The 14,998-nt window shown below is 40.4% G+C and overlaps 1 long non-coding RNA gene across 1 annotated transcript; it reads right to left on the bottom strand.

Moving 5' to 3' along the window:
• Nucleotides 1-1,090: 1,090 nt before the first annotated feature.
• LOC109269602 (uncharacterized) lies at nt 1,091-11,959 on the bottom strand. Its single transcript, XR_002081164.2, has 3 exons — nt 11,845-11,959; nt 5,012-5,156; nt 1,091-1,306 (listed from the first exon to the last, which is right to left on the bottom strand). It is a non-coding gene; the product is annotated as an uncharacterized LOC109269602 (long non-coding RNA).
• Nucleotides 11,960-14,998: the final 3,039 nt, after the last annotated feature.

Genomic DNA, 14,998 nt, shown 5'->3' with positions numbered 1-14,998 from the left:
ATTTGTAAAATGATTGCGACATGGCTATTTATATCTATTTGGCTTCTTTTAGCTATTTCTGGCACAAGAATGGATATAAATTAAAATTAACATATAAGATGATAATCATAACTGTTTGAGCCTGGGTTTTCTTACTTGAAAAACAGAAATGGTATCACCTGCAAACAGATCGTTGAGCGGATTATGTGGTGAAAACCTTTTTCTCATGAACTGTGGCAGGGTTATCATCCTGGAACCGGCCTCCCCACTGTCACTGAGTTGTAAATCTCAAGCTGTCATTTGGCTGAATCAGGGTTTACTTGCAGAAATGTTTCTAACTTTTCCAAATGTTTTAGCACCTTCTTCTGAATGAGGAACTAGATTGTCCTCTCACATCATCCTTTAGGATTTTACTTCTGGACTCCTCACATTAGCCTAAGTGTGAACGGGAGTTTTAATCTGTGAAGGTCTCATTGTAAATGTAAAAGGGAATCTAGGACATTTGGCATTACTTGAAGTATGTCCTAAACCAATTTTAGGATTCTTTAGGAAACGAAAAACTCATATTTTGATCATCTTTTTTTTTCAGAATTTAAGGAGAGAAACCTTTAAGAGGACTACATTATCCACAAAAATATTCTAAGTACTGCCATGCTATAAAGTCCAGCTGTGAAACTAGTTCTACCTCATGTATAATGCACTAAATACCAAGCTGCAGAATTTAAAGTAATTTTAAGAATTATGGGTGGAGATGAACACATTTCTCTTTAAAGGTTCTACTAAGTTGAAACTCATGCAAATATGCTGTAGACATTTACATTCTTACATTGGAATCCTCCAACCCCTAAGATCTGAAATGTCCTGCATGTTTCCAAGTACTCTCACATTATTGGTTTTATCCCTTAATCCGGTTTGGGGTACAGGTGAGAGTAGTTCTTCCTTTTTTTTTCCTTCTAGAAAGGGCGAGGTTTAGCAGGTTAAGGGACTAATTTAGATCCAATCAGAATTGCCATTAATGCTCAAGTCTTTGCCAATGATTCTGCCAATGATTCTGTTTTGGGGAAGGCAAGTTTCACATTGCATAAAAATTTTCTGAATGTCTAAATCTATATCTATATCTTTATATCTATATATCTCTATTAAGAGAGGGAGAGAGAAAGAAAGAGAAATCACATTCACTCTATGCTATGCTAATGATTATGCTGAGTATCCTTTAAAAGGATATGTCATGGATTATGCTTCTTTTTTGCAGTCACAGCAGATGTAGGACTCAATGCTTGTGTTGAAGAGGATGTTACGCGTTCCTCAATTCATGAAAACTTCAAGCCTGGAAAACGGAGGACTCTGGTTAATATCTCTAGAGACCCACAGGGATTGTCATGCTCCATAAAATTGTTTATGCATTTGTATACAGTGCGTGATCATCCTGTCTTGGCAAGAGGACACAAGTTAAGCACCTTCCATATGCAGCAGGGAAATCCCCTTCGGCAAGGAAGTCTACCCGTTGGCACGCACAAATTATACTAGCTTTAGTTTTACTATGTCAAAAGGAACATTCACCATGCTTAATGAGGGGCATTGGATTAATGCTGGGTGTTTTTAGCAAGTGAAGGAATGTTCAGGTGCTTGGGAAAACAAGTCACCTGGAGGGTACAGTGAAGGTCACTTACTCATTGGAAAATCAATTATTTTCATGGCAGCAAATAGAGTCTCTAATGGGCATATGGGGAGTGCATGTGCATGCACATACACATGTATGTTGAATACAAACACATATTTTATTTACTTACTTATCTATTTAAATTCAATAGATACTTACTTATCTATTTAAATTCAAATTAGGTAGCACACAGTATACTATTGGTTTCAGGAGTAGAACCCAGTGATTCATCACTTACATATAATACCAACAGTGCTCATCCCAACAACTGCCCTCCTTAGTACCCATCACCCACTTAGCCCCTCTAGCAAACCTCAGTTTGTTCTCTGTATTTAAGAGTCTCTTATGGTTTACTTCCCTCTCTGAAAAAAATATATGTCAGTTACTTTTATTGCCACTCCTGTTTAATTTATAAAGCTGAGAGAGCAACACTATCTTGCCATGATGACCAATTATTCAAGTAGTCTTTTCCTCCATTTCAAAGAGGAAGGCCTGAGAACATGGTTCTGTCTGGATATATTCCAAGAAACCCCACTTTGTGTGCCAATTTGATTGTTCTGCCTATTAATTTTTTATACATTTACTGTGGAGTGTTCTAAATTGGCAACTAACATGGACCCAACAACAAGCCATTGATTTCATGTTCAAGATATTCTTATTTTATAGACTCAGGGAATATAGGAAATAGTCTTGTCTTAGAGAACATTTTTGAAAGTACCTATAAGGGGAATTTTATGGTCAAATTCCAAAACTGACTTAAAGATATATTTATGTTCAGAAAAATTCATTTCTTTGACCAGCCTTCCATGATGCCTATAATTTCCACCCTGAGCATCATCATCCCTTTAGGTTGTAGAATTTCTTAGAATGCCTAAAAGGATGTGTCTTGTATAAAGGAAGACATTAGGAGTTGTGTCTTTGTGGACACTATTGGGTAAATTGGTGTATCTAAATAGTCTGTTCGGTAAAGAAATTGCACTGGGCATGTAAGTTTTGATTGATAGTAGAGAGGATGTATTTATTCAACCACTTATTTATTCAAGCATTCCCTATTTCTTTATTGAACATGATTTATTGATTTTCCACTGTGGAGGTTGAATGTCCATAGGAGATGCTAATTGCTAATCTTAGGTCTAGTGAATTCAGTGGCACCATATGAGGCATCCCAGTGCACAAAGCACAGAAAAGTCTAAAGTCAGGAATGGAATGTTGAGAATCACGAAACAAGAAATTGTATCGAAGGGTCAAGGTCAAGTCTCACCTCCGTCTTTCCTGTGGTTTATTCTGACCACCGCTTGGGATGGCCGAAGTGGCGTAGGAGACTGTTGAATGTCTTGAGACAACTTCCATGGTCGTGGGGCACCCAGTAGAGCACTGTTGCCTGCCCAGGAATGTACACAGGGCCTTTTGCATGGTAGATCTCTGCTATGGGCCTCTAATATCCCATTAGTGTTCTAAGTTAGAGAACCTGAGCCAGATCTTAACATTGAAGCCAATAAAATGATTCTTTAAAGAAAAAAAAAGATGCTGAGAAAATGAACATAACTTTGAAGCAAGTACAGAGGTCCTAAGTCAAAGCCAAGATCCTCACAGTGACCTACAAGGTTCTCATGATTCATATGTTCCACCCTCGCACACTCCCTATACCTCTTTGGACTCAGCTGTCTCCACTCATTACAGAATAAGCACTATGAAGACCGGAGATGAGGTGTTCATAGTACCTAGTACTGTGTCTGGCAAAGAGTAGGCACTCAGAACACGCTTCTTTAGAGCACTCTGTGAACAGTGGATACGTTTAACCTCTCTCTCTAACTGCTTAATTTTCAGAGCCTCAGATCCCTTGTTTATGTAGATGAGAACCACACTGCCCATCTTCCAGAGAAGCTAAGAGGATAAAAAAGAAAAATATACATAAAGGATCTGGCATGTGTGTCCTACATGAAGTCAGTGCTCAATAAGTTTTTGTTTTGCTTCCTATGCTCTTTTCTTCTCTACGTGTAATAATAGCAGCTAATATTTACTGTACTGTTACCATATGCCAGGCTCAACGCTGAATGCTTTATAAGCATTGTCTCGTTGAATTTTCTCAGGCCTGTGAGCTAGGAACTATTACTACTCCCATTTTATAAATGAAGATTAGAAAAGTTCATTTTTCCAAGATCACACAGTCAGTAAACAGCCAAATCAGGATGCAAATTAGGTGTACCTGCCACCATAATCCCATACTTTGCCTTAGCAAATACAGTAGGAAATACTTAATTGCACTCTTGAGCTTGAATTATTGTTCATGCTCCAATGGCTGGTGTATATAGGTGTCCCTTATGACACCATAGTCCATTTACATGTTTGTTTATTTAAGCTCAAGATAGCTTAAAAAGCCTGGCTCCCTTGACAAGTTTGTCTGGACCATCTTCACGAAACTTTATCCCTGACTCTAAAGGATTGATGTGAAGGTTTTCACAATATATAAAATAGATTTGGGTCACCCGGGTGGCTCAGTTATTCAAGCATCCAACTCTTGATTTTGGCTCAGGTCATGATCTCATGTTTCGTGAGATCAAGCCCCCCGTCAGGCTCTGGGCTGACAGCAAGAAGTCTGCTTGGGAGTCTCTCTCTCTGCCCCTCCCCCACTCATGCTTTCTCTGTCTCCCTCTCTCTCGCAAAATAAATAAATTAATTAATTGAAAAAAGATTTTAAAAATATATAAAATGGCTTTTTCATCTATGATTGATCACTTACTTGCAAGGAGCTGTAATATAAAATTATATTTATACATATTATTTTGATTATAGCATATTTTTGAATTCTCAAATCAACCTTATGACGTAGATGTTATTATCCCCAGTTTACCAACAAGATCATTGGAGAGGTTTGCTAGAAAGTACCCAAGCCCTTAAGAAACTATGGAATCTGAGTATCAGCAACTGATTTTCATAGGAGTTAACATAACTCAAAAACCTACTTCGGTCTGATTCTAATGCCTGTGCTCTTAACTATTATATTAAACTATAAAGTACTATATAAGTGCGAGGATTTATTATACCTTTTCTTATACCATTATTCCACACAGAAATTTCTGCTCTTGGAATGCCTTCATAAGAACTTTAAGTTCCCATCTACAGGAACCCTCTTTGCAATCAATTATTCAAGGAACTGAGTTGACAGTTGCTTTCACAAGTATCCAAAAATGAAGGCCAAAAATGACTTTGGCATAACAACCCAAATACTCACCAAGTGTCTATCTGACCACTTTGGCTGAATGGAGAGGTGCTTAGCTGTAAAGTAATAGGCAGTTCAGATACAACATTTAAATGTGCTGTCTAAAACCCAAAGTTGGCAATCTTCCCAAAGGGGTGTGCCAAGGTCCTGACCTCTTCCTGGGCAGAGGGGAAGGTTGCAGACTCTTCTCTCATTGCTGATGTTCTCAATTGCCAAGAGTGCATGCTTGCCAGCTTCCAAATCAACTTCTGGTCGAGATTTGAGATGGAGACCACTTCTGTGGAGCAAATTAGGCATCTGGAGAAACAGCATTAATTTTGTTAAGCTTCTCAAAAAAAAAAAAAAGTTAGGAGCACTTGAACATCCCCTACACTGCGTATATGATCCGTCTGTGGCACCGTAGAGCCAAGGTTATCCTTCTCTTAAAAAATTTTCCCAGCAGAGTTGGAAGACTTCTTGCTTCTCCTGCATGATTATTTTCTATGTTCCAATCATTTTCATTGTTCCTGTTCTTTTCTACGTTTGCTAACAACGCCAGCCACATTCTATGAGTTTAGAACAATTCAAATTCCTTTTGTAGCTTAGTTATGACTCCTAAACATATTCATCATCGTCTGTTTCCGTTTGTAACACATGTCACCTTTATGGGATACGTCCACTTGCATAGTCGCCGGCTTTCCTTCCCAATCCCATAGGTACTTCCGCACTGTGTCTCATGGCCCCACCACTGGACGGTATTCCCTCTTTGGGGTACACCGACAGCAAGATCAAAGACATGATGAAATGACATAAAGCTGTAAGCCACCAGATTCATGACAGCATCCAAAAGTTTGGCAGGAGGGCATCGTTAATATTTGAGAAGATTCCCGGCTTTTGGCAGGAATTCTGCCCACAGCTTTCCAATTAGCATGCTTTATGGCTGGAGAGAAGCTGGTTTCTCAATTGTAAGTACCTTGTCTGACTGAAATCTTATTCTGCCAGATAAATTACAAAGGAATTTGTACAATTTTACCCAGACTCCAACTTAACCACAAGATTAATATGAAAACAGGGCCCTCCCTCAAGTCTCCTTTCAGCTCTTCTGAGAATTTCCTTCATTATGACTTCCAAAAGCTCTGCTTTGCTAATGGAACATTAAATGGTATTCTTACCAGGAGGTGCAGGATGGAGGTTTCAACTAAATCTTCTCAGAAGAAAGATCTAGATTGTGACATTGCATTAGGGAATGCAAGCGAATTACTTACCATGACACATCGTTCTTAGTTTCTGCTTGCTATGAGTTGAAATATAATTAATAGAAGTTGAGCTGAGCAGGACTAAGACTTAACTTCATACACAAAATCTTAACAGTGTCTCTTCAGGTTTATAATTCACACCTCTGGGGAAAATCCCCAAGCATCGATAGGGAATTTTTCTAGTGATAGTATACTGTTTGAAAATATTTTAAATCTGTGTCTGCGCCTCAGCAAGGTCCTATTTGGAATGGCTTGTGGTTTAGGAATGTTCTTGACTTCTTGTTGCATGAAGGGTCCCAAATATCTCCCATTAGAAAGGATCTAGTCTTATTTAATGTGACTTTTTGCCACCAATTTGTTTTTACCGAAAACCTAGGGGCTAACACTTCAGTTAATCTAAATTTGCAACATGTTGGTAGAAAACATTATTTCCCTTGTGATATTTATGGTTTAATTCAAAAATCAGAAGCAAAAGAATTTTTCTGCATTAACACTATGTACACACACACAAAATCTCCCGAGGTGCCCATCAAAACAAGTATCCATCATTCTTTGATTAACAGCTTTAACACATATGTATCATGCTTTGAAATTGAGATATATATTATATGTAATAGCTCATTTAATTTTCCAGTTAAACTTGAATATAGGTAAAGTAGTTGTTATCCATATAAAACACATAAAAACCTCAAAGTATATACAGTTCATCATAATTATCATATTGTGTTTCCACTGATATTTTATCATTAATAATTATTATAATAATATAACTTTTTTCACGTGAGAAAATAAGGTGTCTTATGGTAATAGTGAGCAAGCCAATATCTCTTTGACAGACATGATGCCGAAGTAAGATTTTATTTCTAGACTATTTCCAACCTTTCAGTTATAAATCCTTCGAAGTCAGGACTAGTTAGGCTTTCTCTCCACGCACAGAACCTAAGGAGACTCCAAAAAAACTCAGCAATCAAGATAAATAACATTTTATAATGATATTTAAAAAACAAAAAGTATAGTACAGCTGCTACAGAAAACAGTATCCAGGTTTCTGAAAAAGTTAAAATGGAACCATGGTCCAGCCATCCCACTTCTGGCTATATATCCGAGGGAATTTAAATCAGGATCTCAGAGTGGTATCTACCCTCTCACGTTCATTGCAGTGATTTATAAGAGCCAAGATATGGAAACCACCTGTCTGTCGATGGATGAATGGATAAAGATGTGCTCATATATAACATATATGCATATGTATTTATACTTATAATACACACACATATGAGTAGGCACAATGGAATGTTATTCAGTCCTGAGAAAGAAGGAAATCCTGCCATTTGTAACATACATAGAACTTGAGAAAATTATGTTAAGTGAAATAAATCAGACAAAAACAAATACTCTATGAAATTACTTGTATGTAGAATCTAAAAAAGCCAAACTCGGGGCGCCTGGGTGGCTTGGTCGGTTAAGCGTCCGACTTCGGCTCAGGTCATGATCTCACGGTCCGTGAGTTCGAGCCCCGCGTCGGGCTCTGTGCTGACAGCTCAGAGCCTGGAGCCTGTTTCAGATTCTGTGTCTCCCTCTCTCCCTCTGCCCCTCCCCTGTTCATGCTCTGTCTCTTTCTGTCTCAGAAATAAATAAACGTTAACAAAAAAAAATTTAAAAAAGCCAAACTCATAGAAACGGAGACTAGAATGGTGGTTACCATATGTTGGGGGTGGTGAAAATGGAGAGATGTTGGTCAAAGGGTACAAATGTCCAGTTTTAAGATGAATAACTTTTGGGGATCTAATGTACAGCATAGTGATTATAATTAATAATACTGTAGTATATACTTGAAAGTTGTTAAGAAAGTAGATCTTAAATGTTCTCACCATAAAAAAGAAGAGGTGGGGGCGCCTGGGTGGCTCAGTTGGATGAGCGTCTGACTTCGGCTCTGGTCATGATCTGTGGTTGAGAGTTCGAGCCCCGCGTCGGACTCTGCTGACAGCTCGGAGCCTGAAGCCTACTTCGGATTCTGTCTCCCTCTCTCTCTGCCCCTCCCCCGCTCAATGCTCTGTCTCACTCTGTCTCAAAAATAAATACAAACATTAAAAAGAAGAAGAAGAAGAAGAAGAAGAAGAAGAAGAAGAAGAAGAGAAGGAAGAAGAAGAGTGGTATGTTACCTGAAAGAAGGGTTAGCTAATGCTATGGTGGTAATTATTTTGCAGTATACAAGTGCATCAAATCAACACACTGTACACCTTAAACTTAAATGATCTTGTATGTTAATCATCTTTTTCTTTCTAAAACGTTTATTTATTTTTTAAGAGAGCATGAGTGGCGGAGAGGCAGAGAGAGTGGGGAACAGAGGATCTGAAGCCACCTCAGTGCTGACAGGTGCGAGCCTGTGGTGGGGTTCGAACTCACGATCATGTGAGATCATGACCTGAGTCAAAGTTGGACACTCAACCAGTTGAGCCACCCAGGTTCCCCTGTCAATTATCTCTTTATAAACCTGGAAAAATGCATTTGCAAAGCAAAAAAGAAAAGTCAAAATTAATGCAAAAAAAATACATAATGAACAAAATATCAAAATGCTAAATCAAGACAGGATTAGAATTACTATTTTTCCTTAACCCCTGCATTTCTTCATAAGTCAATGTCAAATGTCTACTTATGTTATTGTCATAGTAGTATTTTTTGCCTTGATATTGCACTGATTTTTAAGTGTTAATTCACTTTGGAGCGCCTGGGTGGCTCAGTCGATTGGGCGTCCGACTTCAGCTCAGGTCATGATCTCACGGTTCCTGAGTTCGAGCCCCACGTCAAGCTCTGTGCTGACAGCTCAGAGCCTGGTGCCTCGGATTGTGTCTCCCTCTCTCTCTGCCCCTCCCCTGCTAGTGCTCTGTCTCTCTCAAAAATAAATAAACGTTAAAAACAAATTAAACCTATTAAGTGTTAATTCACTTTAATATGTGATTTTCTCTCTTCACCCACATATTAAGCTACAAGCAGTAAGGAATTCTGAGTGTACTTCTCTATTGCAGTAGATTGCTGATCATTGAGAACTATTTAGCTCTATGTAAAACTACATTTGGACAAAAAGAAGAACCATCCCTCCTCTTAAGAGGCTATTTATTAAAATGGAAGAGTCACAGAGGCAGCAAGATACAGAGAAAAGAGCAGTAATTTGATTATTTGTTCTACCTATGTGACCTCAGGCAAGTTACTTAACTTCTCCGGTCTTCCATTTCCTTATATGTGATATAACCATTTTAATATTCAGCTGTTAGAGGACTGTGAAAATTAAATGAGATAACCAATGTGTAATGCTCAATCTACTGCAGTCATTGAGGAATTTTTTCCCCTTCTTTCTTAGTAATATCCTATCTCATTTTTTGATAACTTAAGCTTTTTTACTTCAAGATCCCAACCAAGTAGGTGATCATGCTTGTCTACACAGGAGCTTTGCAATATGTGTACTCAAGGGTTGGCTCTGCTTCCCCCACCTTTCCTGACCCTGAGCTACATCCCTTCCTTGGCTGTCTAACCCGGGGCATACACCAGATGGCAGTGTCCCATTGAGGACAGGGTCCTCCTGGCCTTTCAGCTCACTGACCAAGTGGCCAGTTGCTTGGCCATATCTCTATGCATGTTACAGGTCAATAGCATTAGCCTTGGGGCCTAGTTGATGTTCAATGTAAAAATAAACACTGGAAAATCTCTGTACACATTCTATTCCCCTTCGACTGCAAAGCATTTCATCTACAAGGTCAACTGGAAGAGGTGCATATGTGCTATTGTAGTGAACATACACTTCCAATAGGTTTTTGTCAATATTTACATTTCAATGCTCTTTAATCAGAACATAATCATCCCTACAGCATATCTGACACATATTGTGAGGCACCAGGGCTACGGACACGAGTAATCCTGGTCTATTACCTTCAAGTAGTTACTGTTCAGTGGAAAAGACAGAGTACCATGTGGTCATTGTTATGTTGTTTAACACAGATGACTTTACAATTTTTGATCAATAGATGTATCTCTCTTGGAGTTAATGCATTTCATGGATTTTACTAAGCTGACCGGCCTTCAGCTCAGAGCTCTCAAATCTCATGGATGCATAGAGTTCTCCATTTAAAATGTGATGAACATTTCTGTCTTGCTATAATCCATTGTGATTCTGAAAGCTTTTATCATATTCACCTTTCAATACTAAAAGTGGTCTATCTAATAGTTGTTGTTTCTTCTATTAATTTATCTTACAAAAATTTGCCACAGGATGCCAAGTACTATGCTTGGAGAAATATAAATATAAGTGAACTATAGTGCTTAGCCCCAAAGGCTGTGAGTCTAATAAAAGGTTAATAATCGGTTAGAAATTGAGGTTATGCCAGGTGAGTGTGGTGCAAGTAAGTGTGTGTGTGTGTGTGTGTGTGTGTGTGTGTGTGTGTTGTCCTTGGTGTGTGAATGTGTTTGTTAAAACTAAGGACCACTCTCTGCACAGGACTCACAAAAACATACCCCAGCTGGGATTGGCAAACTAGAAAATAATAACGAGTTAATTTCTTCTGGTCACATTTCTTTCCCTTTCTGCCCTATTCACTTCCTTCCTGTCTCTGTCCTAAGCCTCCCTGCCTCTGACCAGGAGCAGTCACCCTCCCGTGACCTCTAAGGACTCACAGGAATCTGATTTTCCTACAGACCTGCCAGCTGGGGCCTTGGGAATCTGATCTACTCTTGGACCTTTCACAGGCTCAGCTGTGGCATTTCAGAGTAGGCGCCACACAGATCCCTGCCCCATTTGTGTCCCGATATGCGTAAGGACACTGCCCACGGCATTCCAAAGATCTCAGAGACCCTCTCTGCCCCTGGGGCGGCTTGCTGCCTTCAGGAATCTTGCTGCTATCACTACAGGAAGCTCGGCAGGGAGGCAGATCATTGGGTTGGTTGGCTAAGTGGAGTCCCCAACGTGCCTATCAGAGCTGTGCATGACTGACAGATCGTACTTCAAATTCAGCAGCATAATTATCTGAGATTGAAATGAAAAGGGATTATTAAGCCCTCTGTTCTCCTTTCTCAAAGTGTTGGTGTCGTGCTATCTCCTCTGTAAAAGAGGGAAGAAAATAAATAGTCCCTGAATTCCTTACTTATCTGTGGCATATCGGAACTGCCATCTGCTTTTTTTCTTTCTTTCTTTCTTATTATTTTTTTGGCTGTTGGTGATGCATTGGGGAGCATGGTAGTGACTATCTGTTCCTTCCTATGACTCTCAAGGTCTGAGACCGAGCCTGGGAATCTGCATTGAAAAAGTGCACCATGTTTTTTCTGACACAGCCTAAATGGAAACCACTGCCTAAAGTTTCCTCCTAACATAATATACTGTGATTATTATTTCTAGAATACAAAAAAGTAGGTGCATGATACATGGTTAGATAAGAAGATACCTTATCTCGGGTCTGCTGACACCCGGTCAGCTGGCCACTCTGCATCCTGCATGAGGCCAGCTTGTGTTTCAAATGACAATTGTGCTACACGTGGAAAAGGCAGACGGGTGCTTACAAAGATTCCACAGGGTTCTAAATAAATGAATGAATGAATGAATGAATGAATAAATAAATAAATAAATAAAAGCCATTGTTCAAAGCTGCAGAAGGAGAACCAGAGAAAAACCAGGTGTGACTTTGGAAATGAGATGATAAAATAATACAAATTACTAAAGACGAAGGGAGATACTAAAGAATGAAATGGGGGGCGTAGGCCCTTACCTGAACCAGGGTCCAAGTATTGTGAGGAGCTGTCATGTTCATTCTGTAAAGCCAGTCTTGGGACCTGAGCCACTACCAGACAGAGTAGGCTCTGGGGAAGGATGACAGTCCCAAGGAGGGAAGGAGAGCAGTGAGGGAGGGTGGCGCGGGTGCAGGTGTTCTAAAGATAGCAGTGAGGTCTAGCATGACCCACTGCTGTCATCTAGAAACGTCTATTTCTGGGTCACTGTAGAGATGACATAAAGCCAGAGAGGATGATCATGGCTACTAGTCAGCGAACCGTGTGCTGTACCAAGCGCAGGCCTCTTGCCGGCACATTCCTTGCAACAGTGGAAATGGTTTCCCGTGAAGAGAGTGAAGCTTGCTCTCTGGGACCCTCACTTGCCTGGGCCCCATCCGGGGTCCCGAGAGGGGCCTTAGAAATGTGTCCACACAATTGTTTATAAATGTGCTTATAAAATTCACAAAGTAGAATATTGTTTTCTATTTTTATTTATCCAGAGTTCGGCTCTGGGCCCCACAAAACCTGTGTCCATCTTGGTGAGGTACTTATTATGGGTGATTATGGTATTGATGCTGCTACTAACCAGCTGCACCGTTGTAGACAGATGGTATGCTGAGCCTCACTTTTCTCATCTGTAAAATGGAGTTTTCTGTCCCATCCCACTTTATAAAGTAACTCAGGATTGAATTATATCATAGCGGGTGGGGAACGCTAAGAAGTGTACATCACTGGGTTTTTTAAATTTTTTAAATATTTATTTATATTAGGGGGGGGGGGCAAACAGACACACAGAATGTGAAGCAGGCTCCAGGCTCTGAGCTGTCAGCACAGAGCCAGACATGAGGCTCAAACTCATGAGCCGTGAGATCATGACCTGAGCAGAAGTCGGATGCCTAACCAATTGAGCCACTCAGGGCCCCTGTACATCACTGTTTTATTTAAGGACTCTGGAAACTGCAAAATTTGTGGAAAGGAATATTTAGCCTCAAATGCAAATTAATATTCCCACTGGAGGCATTAATAAAGATGTAAAGACACACTCGGCTCTGCACTTGGATAGGCCTGAGTCTAGCTCTGGAATAGGACGCTAACTGACAAAAGGTCTTTAATGCTAGTTTACCTTAAAGCAACGAGACTCCCAGTGGCTTCCCACACAGGGTAAACTGCCTCACTGCACAGACTACTTTACCAACCTCCCTCCTTGTATACCAGAGAGAGTCCGTACAGAGGAAAATTAGAAGTGAAAGTGCGTTCTATTTGTTTTGCACAAATTGCTTATGATCCAGGACCAATGAGGGAGTCACCGCCTGCAAAGCTACTCTCAGGTGACCGAAGGCCTTCCCCGCACGAGTGGTGAGTTGAGGGCAGACATCTCAGTGTCGCTCAGCAGGAGGAACATCTTTTGGCCTCCTTCAATGTGGTGCTTTGAAGAAGCAGCAACATTTGAAAGGAAGTGTGTTCTCCCAGCAGGGACCTTCGTGTGCAGCTCTTTCCCTCTGCTCACGTCCACACGGATCCCTTTCTCTTTGCTCATGGAATGTTTATCTTGGGGAAGGTGCAGATGTATAACTGGCACGTTCTTATTTTCCCTTGACTTCTGCCTCCTCTTTCCCCTGGATAGAACGCTTGGCATGTCTGTGCCGGGATGAAGGAATCAGGAGGACACTAAGAAATTAACAGGAAAGAAAGAAAGAAAGAAAGAAAGAAAGAAAGAAAGAAAGAAAGAAAGAAAGAAAGAAAGAAAGAAAGAAAGAAAAAGAGAAAAAGGAAGGAAGGAAGGAAGGAAGGAAGGAAGGAAGGAAGGAAGGAAGGAAGGAAAGAGACAGAGAGAGAAAGGATAAAGCCCAGCACCACTAGTTTCCTATAATGCAACAGATACCTCACACACTTCATCTTATTTAATCCCTCCTAGCCGAACAGGAGGAAGATGTTACACCGCCCGTTTTGCAGAAGGATTGGAATCTCAGGGATAAGGAGTAACTTTGCAAAGGTCAGCTATGAATGAGAAAGACAGCCAGTACGAGATCCTGGTCTTTCAGAATTCAAAGCTGAAGCACTTTCTCCTCCACTCTGCCACTCCCTTTAGAGGCAAGAGGGAAAGAAAAGAAAACAGACTGTATTTTTCTTGCCCTCACATTACAAACTGAATTTCACCGAGTGAAATGCCATGCGATCAGATTGCGTGGCCACTTCTTAGTTTGCTTTTAATTCCATATAATGGTCATGGCTGCAGCTTTTAATCCCCTGAATGGCAACAGCATACATTGCTGGTTCCATGCTAATCCCCAGGGCTCAGACACCATCTAATGCAAACAAGGGTCTCACAGGCTTTGGAAAGCGCCTTCCCTCCCCCTGATGGGGACTATTGGTCAGGGTTCAACTCTCAAGAAGCACTGTCCCAGATGAGAGGGACCCCTTAGCTGCAGCTGAGCTCAGCCTGTGCGAAAAGCTTTACTTGTGTGGCTCCGTGGCCCCTTGTCAGTAACAAAATGGCCACGTGTGAGGGATCCAGAGAGTTGCCTGGCATTCCAGCTGCGTCAGAATGTTTTGAGTAGCTGGGGTTTATTGAGTAACCATCTCGGACGGTGTAGTTATTTTCCCTGATGTAGGCCGTAGTGTGTGCAATCGTGTGTCAGGGACAGTCAGAGCACTCTTCTCCCTTTGTGTTGTCAAGGAAACTTCGGGAATGCCACGTGAATATTTCATGGTTCTCTACACCGAATTGGATTTTTTTTCCTCTGCTTTTCTTGACCCGTCACTCATGTAATAAATATTTATTGAGCAACTGCTATAATCCACGTACTATGATAGGAACCTGGAAAACAAAGATGAATAAAGTATAATCAGTGTGCTTAGTAACTTACAGTATGGATAGGGTGATATATAAGCAAACAAATATGAGTGGTAAAATGTTCTGTATGCCGTAACAAAAGTCTATCTGGGGCTTAAGGGGGAATGTGTTCAGTAGGATCTGAGGAGGAAAAATAGAGGAATATCCAGAGACACTTGGTAGAAAAGACCTTCCCTGCAAGACAGCATTTTCAGCAGGAAGAATACAGCCTGTTAAATTAGATGAACATGAAATTAAATCCTAGTTCTGCTCACATTGACCTATATGATCATAACCTTGATTTCACCTTTCTGAGCCTC

The sequence above is a fragment of the Panthera pardus genome, unplaced genomic scaffold, assembly GCF_024362965.1.
Source record: "Panthera pardus isolate Hobbes unplaced genomic scaffold, ASM2436296v1 HiC_scaffold_13, whole genome shotgun sequence".
Lineage (NCBI taxonomy): Eukaryota > Metazoa > Chordata > Mammalia > Carnivora > Felidae > Panthera > Panthera pardus.
Note: the sequence above shows the minus strand (reverse complement) of the source record. Positions and strands in the feature narration are given on the sequence as shown.